The sequence below is a fragment of the Vombatus ursinus genome, unplaced genomic scaffold (genome assembly GCF_900497805.2).
Source record: "Vombatus ursinus unplaced genomic scaffold, bare-nosed wombat genome assembly UNPS02010193.1, whole genome shotgun sequence".
In the NCBI taxonomy this organism is placed as follows: Eukaryota; Metazoa; Chordata; class Mammalia; order Diprotodontia; family Vombatidae; genus Vombatus; species Vombatus ursinus.
In genome coordinates, this window is record NW_020949971.1 from 1,665,881 (window position 1) to 1,679,532 (window position 13,652).

Sequence of the window (13,652 nt, forward strand, 5' to 3'; positions counted from 1 at the left end):
TAGTTCTCTGTACATAGTTGTTGTTTAATAAATGTCCGTTGGATATTAATGAATAAATCATGCCATGCCATTCAGGTGACTCTATGTCCTTGCAGTTTTGGGGTAGGGCGAAGGAGGCAGGGTAAACTCTACCAGGCCTTGCCTGGCTTGACGCACTGTGTACAGGCTGGCACCAGCCTCAGTGGAACTAGAGGCCCAGCCCAGCTCCATTTAGGGAGGCTCAGCATCCAAAGGTAGCCACCATAATGTGACTTTCTTACCAGCTCCTGTCACTTCACCTGTCCCATGCTCCCACATGTCCGAAGTGGAGGGCAAGGGCAGCCCAGCTCATTGGGAGGAGGTATCTCTTCTCCCCAATTCTCTGCCCCAGCCCACAGCAGAGTAAGAGTCACATTACAAGAAAGAGGAAGATGACAAAGGCAGGTGCACCTGGTGGGGGATAATGACACAGAACCAGAACAACAATGTACTTACTGAACATGACTAGAGAGGAAGTAACAGCCACAAAATCCCTCCTAAGTCCTTTTCATTCATCCTTTCTTCCTTCAAGCCCCACATCAGGTGCTCACATCCTCTCTGAAGCTCTCCCTATTGATGTGAATTGAGTTGCTTTCCCTGTTACACCTTCTCTCTTCAGATTTCTTACAGTGCTTTGCCTCTGCCAGTTTTTCATCCTTATTGAATTCTCCCTCCTCCCACATATTTGTCCCTAGAGTGCCAAGCCCCTACTCAACTGTAAGCTACCTGAAGGCAGTAGCAGTTTTGTTTTTCCCAAACGTACATCACACTTTGTATACAGAGCAATACTTTAACAAATTTTGTTGGGTTGAATTGAATTAAATCTTATAGAAACTATCTCACATTATTAATCTTTTTTATTATGAAATCCTGCACTGCACAATGGATTGTAACTCCAGAGGAACAATAAGGAAATGTCTCCTGCCTATTAATAGATGACGGACCCAAGTGCAAATTAAACTTACATTTTGGGACGTGGCCAAGGTGGGAAATTGTTTTGCTTGACTCTGTACATCTGCTTTATGAGGTTTTATTTTGTTCTTTTTTCTCAGTTGTGGGCATTTGGGGGACAGGAGGAGGGACCCCTTACCATAGCATAGCATTGATAGAAATCACATGGTAGAACCCTTCTCCCCCCATCAAAAAAAAAAAGGAGGAAGAAAAGAAGGTCATTGAAGGATTTGGTAAGATATATAAAAAGAAATTCAGAAAGAAACAAACAGGACAGCTTTGAAAGTGACAAGAGGAATTTATTACACATTTAAGTACACATACACATTCTTGGATGTGACCAATGTGGGAATTGATTCTATTTGACTATACTTATGTGCTATAAATATTTAATTTTTATTTTTTCCTGGAGAGAAGGGGAAGGAGAAAATCATGCTTAATATTTGTAAAAAATTTTTTTGGAGAAAGGAATCCAGCAATTTTCAGTAGAAGTCACAAAAATAACCATATCCTCTATCCTAGCACATTCCCCACCCCTGCCCTAGTCATTCTGTTATTGGGACCATACTCTTAGTATGTTACAAAAAAAACTTATATTTTCAGATTTTTACAGCAGCATTATTTGTAATTGAACAAACTGGAATCCAGCCAGGGTTGTGCTAGAGTCAATTCAAATTAGACCCAAGAGAGCCCATTGTTAAATATCCTTTATTGGCATTTATACCTCAGAAATCACTAACAGTTAGGGCTTGATTTATTATCTTTTGATTGTCCAGACAAGAACACGATGGAGAAAAGGTTAATAATGGAGATTAAGCCCAAATGTAGGTCAAACAATAATTCATTCTTCCAGAGGGCCACTTGTTCCATTTACCAGGATGGCCCTGAACCTCTGGAAGTCAATCAATCAACAAACATTTATTAATCACTGACTGTGTGCCAGGCATTGGGCTAAGCTCTGCCCTTGAGGAACTTATATTCTATGAGGGTGATAAGAAGTGTGCATATAATTATAAATGAAATAGATAAATTATATAAAAATTATATAAAAAGTAAATCACAAAGTAAAAAAAAAGTAAATACAAAGTCACTTTGACAGGAAACATTAGAAGGTAGAGGATGTCTAGGAAGGACCAAAGTAGGAAAAGTGGCTTCAAAGACCAGAAATACGGAAGCCCTCAAAAAAAGTATGGCCTATTAATGTACTGAAATGCCATGATACAATTAATATGGACAAGTATGAGTAATATATAAAAATATGCATGTAAAAACCCTTATTAAATATTACAAAGTAAAAACAAGATAGGGTCAGAAGGATAGAGCACAAGCATGACTCTATAAGATGAAAAGTCAATGGGAATGGATGGACAGACACGTGATAAAAGCTATGACATTAGATGCCTTAGATTCACACACACACACACACACACACACACAATAATTATCCTCATTTTACAAATGAGGAAACTAAGGCAGACAGAAGTTAAGTGACTTGTCCAGGGTCACCCAGTTGGTCAGTGTCTGAGGCCAGATTTGAATTCAAGTCTTCCTGATTTCAGGCTCCTCACTCTGTCCACAGCACCACTTCCCCCTTCCCCCATTTACAGTTTTATTTCTAGAAAAGAAAACAGCTGTATTGGTGGGATCTACATAGGGTATTATTCATGATAGTGATATTTAGTTTTAAGCAACACCTTTGAAAATAAGAAACTGCTTTAATTTTACAGCAAAGGAAACACACACGAAGACAAATGTGGACAGAGTTTAATAGTTCAAGGGATTATTCAATCTTAATACAAAATGCCAAGAATTGTTTGGCTGGAGAACCAGAGCTGCTTAATCTGACTATCTGGGTCATTAAAATACAGATGGTTCAATGCCATTTGCCAGGAATTCATTGGGCAGGATCTTAGACCAACAGTTTAAACATAAGTATTTACACATTTAAAATTATTTTTTAAAGTTAAGTTAATGAAATATTTAAACACAAGTAGTTCAAAGAAATTAAACAGGTTTTACTGATGTTTAATACCAAGTTTTGAAGGCAGCTAAGTGCCCCACTAGACAGAGTACCCACAGGAATCAGGAAGACCTGAGTTCAAATCCCGCCTGAGACACTTACCAGTTGTGTCTATGGTAAGTCACTTAAGCTGTCTGCTTCAGTTTCCTCATCTACAAAAAAGAGTAATAAAAGTCCCTATATCCCAGGATTGTCATGAGGATAAAAATGAGGCAATATTTGTGAAACTATTATTATATGACTAAGTTAATAATAAATCATTTTTAAGTCTCCAAAAAAGCCAGTTGTATGTGAGAGACTAGTAACCACTAGTCTCATCTAATCTTCCTTTTGGCTTTATATATGAAAACATTCTTTTTGTGCATTTAGTTCAGAATTTTGAGAAATGTACTTATTTTTACTTAAAAACAGAAAAGTATTTCCACACTGTAACCAAGAACTGTCCAGAGACCCTTTCTGTCAGCAGTCTACAAAGGCTTTCAGTGTGGGCACAAGCCATCGTCACTCACCAAGGTCATTCTTCAGGATGCTAACATCACTTAGAAAATCTCTTCCATTAAGAATGAGCTCATTTTACTTACAGATGCCATTCATTAGAACCTTCTCCATTAGAAGTGACATTTCAGACAGGCAGCTGCTGTGCTAACATCTGACTTCTCCAGAAAGGTCACTAGCTCAAATGGCATTTCCCTGTCTGACGGATGGCATCTCTGAGTAAATAAAATCCTCCTGATGGAGCAGGTCATTAAACTAAGAATCTAATTATCCTACTTGGAAAACTTTACACAGAATACAACTGCCCCTTGGACATTGAAGATAAAAAAATTAGGTGTCACCTGAAACATTTCAGGAAATGTGACCTCATGTCACTGTTAGAGGGTTTCAGAAGCAACGTTTTTCATGGCAATAGACTGGCCAATACTGTGCATTCAATTTCACCCTATGGAAGTTGTTGTAATATCCACAAAAAAAGCCAAGAAAAAAATAGAGCAATTGGCTTTAATTTCCATTTTAAAATATTTTAAAAGTTCTTTCCCAATATTACTCCAAATAGCAAAGTTAAAAATAAATTAATTTAATTCACTGGGCTAAAAGAACTTGAAAGATTGTTTCAACCCTGGTTAAAGATGACACCACACTGAAATCATTCCAGAGTAACTAGGATCCACAAAATATTTAAAGGCTTCCAGGGAACACTCAACAGCCCTTAATTTAAGGTTCAACACTCCTTAAACAGTTTAACTTAGCCAGCTCTCAATCAGGACATTTTTGAGCTGCGTTCTGTATCCCAGTGGGTACAGCACCTGGACTGGAGTCAAGGAGGTTCATCGTACTGATTTTAAATCTGACCTGACACTTACTAGCTGTGTGGTCTTTGGCAAGTAGGTTAATCCTGTTTGCCTCAGTTTCCTCATCTGTTAAATGACCTGGAGAAGGAAATGGCAAACCGCCATCCAGGATCTTTGCCAAGAAAACCCCAAATGGGATCACAAAGAGTCAGACACAACTGAACAACAAAAAAACCTTTACAATTAACTGTTAAGTGGCCTGCAAGGGTCTCATTCCATTTCAACATTGAACTCAAGTGAGGCACAAAACAGATCTCTGGTTCCCATGAAATAATAATACTTAGAATCGTTGAATTTGGTCATTCCATGTCACATTTAAAACTGGGGAACCTGGAGCCATTTCTCCAAGTCCACGTATCCACATGAGACAGAGATTATCATGGATTTCTATTCATGGCTAATAATAAGTCAGAGAAGTTAGACCAATTGAAAAATGCCTATTAGCAAGTCCCTCATTGAGTGGGACCTGCCCAAGCAGTGCTTTGCAAGTGTCAAACTGCTATGAAAAATCTACCTAGCTCTAGATGAATCTTTATTGTTAATACTAGAATGATATTTATGGATGTAAAGTTAAATATATAGTTATATAATATTTAGATATATTACTCATTTAATAATTACCTTATTATTTTTAAAAAAATACATTAAAAGGTATAACCTTACAGACCTAAAGTTAATGTGTATCTGAAAGGAATAGTGCAGTCAGATGGAAACTCCAATGCTCCCCGAAATCCTCTAGCTTCAGTGTGAGGATCAGTAAAAACATGACTGACTTCCTTCAAATACCAGCTAAAATCCCATCTCCTACAAGATGACTTTCCCCACCCCACTTAGTATTAGTGCCTTTCTTCTCTTGATTAACTCTAGTTTACCCTGTCTATATCTTGTATGTCCGTAATTGTTGCATGTTGTCTCAAGATCTGCCCGAAGAACTTTGGAATTGATTGGGAGAGTGGGAGACTCTGGCAGAGGATCGCCCAGTACTTCATACCACACCAAAGGAGGCGATGTGCTCAATGGGCAAAGCAGAATTGCAGTAGTTCAGAATAAATGTAAGACATACAAATATAAAGACATCTCCACTCCAAATGTTCAATGGACTACCTGCACTAGACCTGTGGTAGAACCTTCCAAGCTCATATTGCTCTGATCAGCCACAGTTAATATACTATATCTTGACCCCAACATAGAGATGTCATATTGGTTCTCTTCAAGCACCAAGGACAGTAGCCAACCAACCAACCAGCATCTTGTCTCTCCTGTTAAACTGTGAGTTTCTTGAGGTAAGGAACCATGTTTTGCCTTTCTCCCAGTGCTTAGGACAGCGCATGGCATATAGCAAGCATTTAATAAATGCTAGACTGTAAGGGATGGGAAGGGGTCTATTTTTTTCTGACTTTCCTTGGCCCTCCTACTAAACTCCCTAGCTAGATGTCTACCTCACTGATTGTAAAAGAGAAGAATCATTGCATATATGCATTCAGCTTTAGAAGTCGCTGCATTCTCCTCTGCTATTACATTGTGTTTCAGTAATCTCCATCTTGCATCCAAGGTTTAGGGGTCCCAGCATTTCTTCACTGACAACACCATAAAGCCCTCTGTTTTTACGATAAACAGTAGTAAATCTAATTCCATTGTTAACAATAAGCAACATCTTCCAACTTAGTTCAGGGACCCTGGAAGATGCAGCCTGAAAATGGATACACTCTGGATTTTTCTTAGTTTGAGTAAAAAGAATAATAACCTGAAACATTCACTGACCTCTTTCTATTTGGTTTTCTGGGGTTGTTTTGAATTTTTGTTTCTCTTTTTTTTTCTGATACCCAACATGCCTAGTTTAGCAGAACTAGAGAGAACAGTCTAATAACTCCCAGAATGTGGGAATTATGTCAATTAAACTCCGGGTGATTTGTAGTGAGAAAGCAAGCAAAAAAAAATGACTTTCTCTGTGACTGAGACACAATTTTCTCTCTTTCAAATATCCAAATGGTTCTGGATTTTTCCATCTATGATGTTCTTAATTTGATAAAGGGGAAGGTAAGAAGCATGTCTAGAACCCTCCTGAAGGCAAGTGGAAATATACAAAAAGCTTTGTTCTCACAGTAATTTACAATCATAACTGAAAGGCAGCTAAACCTATGGAGATAAATCTGATGCAAATATTATTTCTAGTTGCCCAGCTTCCCATTGATGCATAGTTTACAAAGGCTGTTTTGGTGACATTGAGACTGTGTTGACATAAGAGGAAATTAATCAAGCCCCCAAAGGGAAAGAATTAAGGTTTCAGCTGGTCTTTCCATGAGCCTCCTAAGCAAACCAATGGACAAGCCCACTGGTTTAGACACCAGGAGGGGACCTGCAGCCCTGGCCAGTTCATTTCATCCTCCATGTTTGCATTCCCTCCTGGTGCTCAGCAGTATTTCATTAATTTAAGGGGTTAAGGAATGGTGCTCAATCCAGAAGTATCTCATATTAAACTGTGGGGTATTTCCAGTATCTTATCAAATATTTCTACCTAACATATAAATGATAAAGCATCTGTTAGCGGGTTTACTATGGTGGTCTACTGGACAAGATGCCCTGGATATGTTGGTACAAGGTTATCTCTAGAGGGGCCATTAATTGGAGAGGAGGGAAGTTGGGGGTATGTGGGGTGGGAGGAGCTCACCTCATACCTATAGGACAGCTCGAAATTTTACCTCATCCTGTTGACTGTATATGCCCTATGGCAAAGCTTCAGTCCAAGGGCCCTAAGTAGGACAATGCCTACTAAGGGGATGAGAAACGAAGGCTTCCTTCATGCAGCAGGTGAGACCAGAATGGAGCTTTAAAAGCTAAGTAGAAAATTCTATAGGATAAGAGTGGGGAGGGGGTAGAGGCATTTGTTAATAGTCATCTCTGGGGTGTCCTCTAGTCTGTTCTAAAGGCATTGTCCACATTAAGACCCCTGGAGGCTAGAAGGAGTTTCCTCTGAGAAACCACTGCAAGCAGTGGCCACTGCCAGGGGTGGCCAGAACCACAGCGAGAAGGGAGATCAAACTTGGATAATTGGCATATGTACAGAGAGGCAGTGGTAGGTTGTACACAGTCTCTGACCTGAGTTGGGAAAGATCTGGTAATGAATAAAAACAATAATGACAATAATGAGTAGCATTTATAAAATATTTAAAGTTTTGCAAAGTGTTTTACCCAGAAGATTGTCTTTAAATTTAACCCCTTATTGGTGAATGGTGTCCAGCTCTCCATGACCCTACTTGGTCTGATCTTGGCAAAGATACTGCAGTGGTTTGCCATTTCTTTCCACCAGCTCATTTAACAGGTCTGGAAGCTGAGGCAAACAGGGTTAAGTAACTTGCCCAGGGTCACACAAGCTAGGAAGTATCTGAGACTTGAACTCAGGAAAACAAACCTTTCTGACTTCCAGCATGGCCATTCTATCCACTATACCACCTAGCTGGCTAGCCTTGGCCTTTAGTAAGAAACTTTACATCTGTGAGACTCAGTTTCCTCTTTTATCAAGTCCCAGGACTTGACACATTCCAAGCCGAGAAGTACTGTTGACATATCTGTTGTTATCATGAACCAGCAATGACAGAAACATGGAGATGCCTGCCAGAGGAGGGATGTTTACTGGGGGGGTTGTCATAAAAGGAATGGGGGATGGAATCAAGGGTATAGGTGAGAGACAAATGACAAATAAGCAAGAATTCTCTCAGGGGCAGCAGGAGGAGGACATGGGGCATTTGAGGCTGTGTAAAAACAAAAGCTGCCAACCAAATGTGATTTTTAAAAAGAAAGAAACCATCCCCATGAGAGCTTTTCCTCTGAGCCAGGAGAGAGAGAGGATGGTCTTGGCTGGTGGTGGAGAGACGTGGAGGATGGGAGCTAGTGAAGCTCCCATGGAAGGGGGGGCTCCAGCTTTGCCACAAAGTCTGTCTCAGTTTCCTTCCATCTTCGGCTCAGCAGCTGCCTCCTCTCTCCTCCCCTCCCCACCTTCCAGCTCTGCGCTATCATCAGATCAGCCAAGTCTTGGCTCCTGGAAAGCAACTTACTCCCTTAGGCTTCCCCCACCACCACTGTCCCAGGGACTTTCCAACCAAATGGTCCTCCTTGGCCACCATTCCCCTGCACACTCGAGCCTTTAGTAAGTACCTGCGACTTGATGTCCCGCAGCCCTCCAAACAGCTTCCCCACCAGAGAATGCATCCATTCTGCCAGGCTCCTATTCCTAGCAAGTCAGCCTTAGCCAGCTAAGGGTGAGGAAAATGCCAGTTTTGTCTGATGTGCCCAAAGGCCAGTGCCAGTTGAATGAAGAGAGAACAGAGGTGACAGGCTGGCACAGGAAGGCCTCAGTCTCCTTGGTGAGGGAGGTGGAAGGGCTTGGAGGGCTTTGTGCATAGGCTCTGAATAAATACAAGTCTAATTGGTCCCCACATCTCTGGGACTTCAACCCCACTTGGAGTTTCTGCCTGAGTCCTATACCAGGAGTTTCTCGGAAGGTAGGAGGGATCTGCTAAAGTAAGGTTCCAAAAGCCAGAACCCCAGAGACCTCAGGCTACCAGCCCTGACCACCTCCACTGAGACATTCTGCTATCTAGTGGAGAGGGAAGAAAATTGGTTCTTGATGTTGGCCATACCCACCCTGGGCACAGGACTTTCTCTTTTCTCATTTTGGGAGCCCCTCAGGGAGGAGCCCCAGACCCAGCCTTCTCCCAGCTTTGTGCCTCCTTCTACCAAACATCTATGGAGCTTTGTTGGTAGATCAAAATGGATGTCTTCACTTGCTAAGGCTCCAGGAGACCCCCGAGAAGGCAGAGGGCACAGACCAAAAACGAAAATTCTCTTCCCGGTTGGGAGCCCAAGGAACTTGCAGCTCACCCCCCTCCACCTCCACCACCTCCATCTCCTGTGACCTTGGTGTCCTCGGTCCATGGCCATCCCCATAATCCCTACCTGACAGCAATGACTCAGCCCCCACCAAGCTCCATCTACTCCCTGTCTGTTCTCCTCCTTTCTGCTCTCCTCCCTCATTCCCTTCTAGAGGAAGAGGTAAGCCTGTGCATTCCTAAGGCACTTCCCTTAACCCTGGAGCCACCTTCCTCTAGGCTCATCTGGGATCTCAACTTCCTTACCAACATCTCCATGTGGCCCTTCTTAAACACTTGATAATAATAATAATAACAATGATAATAGTGATGTAATTAGTACGGGTGAAATACAGCCGCACACAAACTTTAAAGTTTGCCGCACCTTTTTTTAGACACACCATTGCCGGAATGGACAGCTGGAGGGCCCATGTGCCTGGCCTCAGCCATTCATTAAGTGAGACCATCACTCTCTTCAGGCAGGGAGGAACAGGCCTCCTCCCCTGGGTCATTCCACAGGCCCTGGGGGCTCCTTGCGGGCAGCGGGTTGCATCCGAGTCCGGTGCTGCCCCTGCCACTGAAAGCCCCGCATAGTCCAGCCTCCCTACTCTGGGCTGCCAGCTTCCACTGATGACTCAAGCCACTGAAACTCTCTGAAACTCAGCCATTCTCCCTGGAGGGGTTTCTCATTCTGGGTAGTCAGCTCAGAGGGTTGCTCAGTCCCTTTTCCTTCAGAGCTGCCTTTCTAGGATGGTGCGTCCTCTGGTGATACTCCCCCCATCTGCCTTCCCCACTGGCAGACAACCTTCCTCCTGGCCTCTTTCCTCAGCTCTCCTGGAAGTCATCCAGGATTCTTCTTGGGATGAAGTCCCAGCCTCTGCCAGGGAACTGAGGGGAAGACAAGGCCTGGGCTTGCTCCTAAGAAGAAGGCCTGGAGCAGGACTGGAGGTGGCCAGTGAAGGTGGGAGGTGCAGAGAAGGGGGAGGGGAGAACTGTCCAGGGACTGTGTGGAGAGAGAAACCTTCCTAGGAGGGGCTGGGGAATGAAGGCCTGCCCTAGCCTGCAGTCCCTTGCCCCACGCAGAGAGCACTGAGCTAGCCCACAGGATGGAGGCTAGTAAAAGAGGACAGCTCTGGCTTTGGGTCTTCCCCAGGGTCCAAGACGCAGGAGCCAGGCTTTGTGTCTGAGGTGAGCTCTAGGCGTGAGCTCAGGAAGCAGAGAGCCTAGGAACTCCCTAGGGCCAATAAATAGTTCAGCGGGTAGAGCCCCAGACTTTTAACGTGAGGGTCTAGAATTCTAGTCCCTTCTCCAACCACTGCTGGGTTCTATTTCTTGGTTTCTGGGGCCTGGAGGGGAAGCAGCAGGTTGGACCCAGTGGGATAGGTGTTGCAAGGAAATTTCTGACATCGGCTGCAGAAGCTGGAGCAACGTTTCTGTCTAAGTACCACACCCCCACCCCTTCAAACAGAGAGAGACAGAGACAGAGACTGAGACAGAGAGGGGAGAGAGAGAGAGAGAGGAGAGAGAGCGCGCGCTTTCAGAGTGTCTGGTGGAGCCCGATTAGGCTGCCTATCTAAGCGCGCCTAAGACTTGACCTTGACCTTCGGGGAAGGGGGTGTGCACCATTCTCTTCTGAAACTTGCTTTCTCCCTAGCCTGGTAGCTTGGACAGGGCACGTGCCCAGGTTAGGACTAAGTTCCCAGCGCCCTGGGGGTGGGGTGGAGGCTAGAAGAGGGGAGGGGAGGAGGCTGGGGTAGGGTCAGAAATCTCGCTCCCTCCAGTCAGTTCTAGTCTCTCCAAGTAGCCCCTCCCAGAACACTCCTTATCTGGGCCCAGCCGAGTGCGTTGTCTCGCCGGACTAAGTGGGGCAGGGCCCCTAAGTGCCTTAGCCTCTCCCTGCCTTAGCCTCCTCAGCTGTCCCATCGGGGCAAAATAACTGCTCCAGGGCCCCCATCCCAGCTCAGCGTACTCCCGAGGCCCCCAGTGGCTCTTCCTAGGGGCGTGCAGGGGCCCCTGGGCTCTGAGAGGCTCTGCCAGACCTTCCCACCCCGGCGGATCTGACCCCCGCCCCAGTAGAAGCCGAGCCCCAGGCTGGCTAGAGAATGAACAGAAAAAACTAGACTGTTGCGGGGGCCGTGTCTGCAGTTGAGGGGTTGGGGTCGTCCTGGGAGAAAGCTGGAAGACCTTATCATCACCTAGAAAAGTCTACCGTTTTGGGAAGCAGGTCGGCAAGGGGACCTGCTTTGGTTACACAACTAGGAAGTCCGCAGAACAAAAACCCGACGGCGGGAAACAACCACGAAGGGATTCGAACCCTCAATCTTCTGATCCGAAGTCAGACGCCTTATCCATTAGGCCACGTGGTCGCCACACATCCTACCTTGACTTGGCCCACAGCAGAAGAGGCGGGATTCTGGCTGCTACTGGAAAGAAAATATTCTCCCAGTTCTCCCAGCTCGGGAATGAATTTACTGGGTCACCCTGGGGGCCCCGCAGGCCCTGGCCTGGGAGCGTCGGGGACACACAACAAACCAAACCAGCCACGTCCTCACACAGCTTCCCTTCTACTGGGACCCATAGGGAAACGCGCTCACACAAATCAAGACTGCCCCGTGGAGAAGCCAACAAAGTTCCCCCTGAACCAGCTGGCACCTCAGCGGGGCTTCCCAGGAACCTAAGGATGCCCAGGGGCGAAAGGGAAGGACTGCCTTCTGGCCCTGGGGGCAGCCCGGCCCGAGGCATGGAGGCAGGCCATTCACATAGGAATGCTCGTGTGAGAGCTGCACACGGGCCAGTGGGGCAGGCATCGGAGGCAGGAGTGACGCTCTCCCCACTCCAATCCAGCCTCGGATCACCTAGCAAAGCGATCTCCCTAAAACTCAGCTCTGATCATGTCACCCTCCCCAATCACTCCATGGCTCCCTATTATCTCCAGAATCAAATAGAAAGTTCTGTTTGCTATCGGAAACCCTTCATAACAGCCCCCGCCCCATACCTACTCCCCACCCAAGTTCCCTGGATTCAGTGACCAAGGTCTTCGTGCTGTTCCTCAGACCACTGCATCGCCACAGGTCGGATGCCTGGTAGCAAAGTTGGGGGGAGTTTGATGGTTCAAAACAACCATCTACCAGGAGTTAGGATTTGGAACCATATCGGCCTTGTGAAGGAAGTACACCAAGGGCAGGAGGCTGGACCTAGGTAGAAGACGGCTCCAATTGCCTGGTCTAGAACCCTTCCCCAGTGCTTGGGGAGACCATTCATGGTCTTCAGATACAGCGTCTGAAGCCTGACCGGTTAGTCCTCAGGTCCTCAGTCCTGGGGGGGGGGGGGGGCTGCGCAGGATAAACCCAGTCCCTGCCCTCCACCAGCTTCCATTCCTCCGGTTTACAACTCCACCCACCAAGAAAGCCAGTCCTAGGGGCATGGAATGCACTTGCACCTTCTAAGGAGCAGTTTCACCTGTCCCAGGTGGCCCCTCAGCTGAGCTTTCAAAGAAGCTAGGCGAAAGAGTGGAAGGGACCACATCTCAGACCTCCGGGAAGGCATTGAACCAAGGAAAAGGAGCCCAGCTGCTCCTGTAACCCAACAAACAAGACCAATGTAGCCCAAAGTCCCCATCTCCCACTGAGGCTATTAGGACCATGATTCTAAGTGGGTTTAGAAATGAAACTAAAGGAAGGAAGAGCCAGAAGGGCTCTCTGACGTCCTCTCTTCACATCCATCCAACCCAACGAGGCCTTCCCCCATCTCCTGGGCACAGAGCAGCTGCCTGCTAGCCTAGGCAGAGTCAAGCTTGGACCAGCCACATTCAGGCCCTGTTCTCTTGGAACTTAGCTTCTGGCAGTGAGGGAGGATCTGACATGGTCAATCACTTACCCACCATGTCTGATCATGAGTGAAATGGAAGGAACACTGGACTTGAGGAAGCAGAACCCTGGTCTTCTAGCCCTGGTTCTTACTCTGGCCAAATCCCTTAGCCGTTTTGGCCTTAATATTCTCATCTATGAAATGGACTGAAAAGCCTAAGATCAGGTACCCATCCCTGGAGGCAGGCTTGTCTTTGGGGATGGCCATGTGAGTCAGGAAAGACAAGGCCCTCCAAAAATAGCCTCAGACACCTCTGGTTATCAGATAAGTAGTAAAAGATGGTTTTCGAGAAGCTTGAATAGCTCAGTTGGTAGAGCATCAGACTTTTAATCTGAGGGTCCAGGGTTCAAGTCCCTGTTCAAGCAATCCTCCATTTTTCCTTATGGGGACCACAGGAGATTTGGGGTTGAAACGGTGGTAACTGAGGAGTCTGTTTTGAAAGAAGCCATTCCTCTGGGGCCAGCCTCACCCTTGATAATGGGAGGGCATGCTGAGAAAGAGAGAGGAGACAGAGACAAAGACAGAGAGGAAAGAGAGACAGAGAGACAGAAAGAGAGAGGAGAGACAGAGAGATAAGAGACT

The 13,652-nt window shown here is 45.6% G+C and overlaps 2 non-coding genes across 2 annotated transcripts; one reads left to right on the forward strand and one right to left on the reverse strand.

Annotated features, from left to right (window-relative positions):
- Positions 1 to 11,496: 11,496 nt before the first annotated feature.
- On the reverse strand, positions 11,497 to 11,569 carry TRNAR-UCG. The gene has a single exon. It is a non-coding gene; the product is annotated as a tRNA-Arg (tRNA).
- A 1,793-nt stretch (positions 11,570 to 13,362) lies between these two features.
- Positions 13,363 to 13,435, forward strand: TRNAK-UUU. The gene has a single exon. It is a non-coding gene; the product is annotated as a tRNA-Lys (tRNA).
- Positions 13,436 to 13,652: the final 217 nt, after the last annotated feature.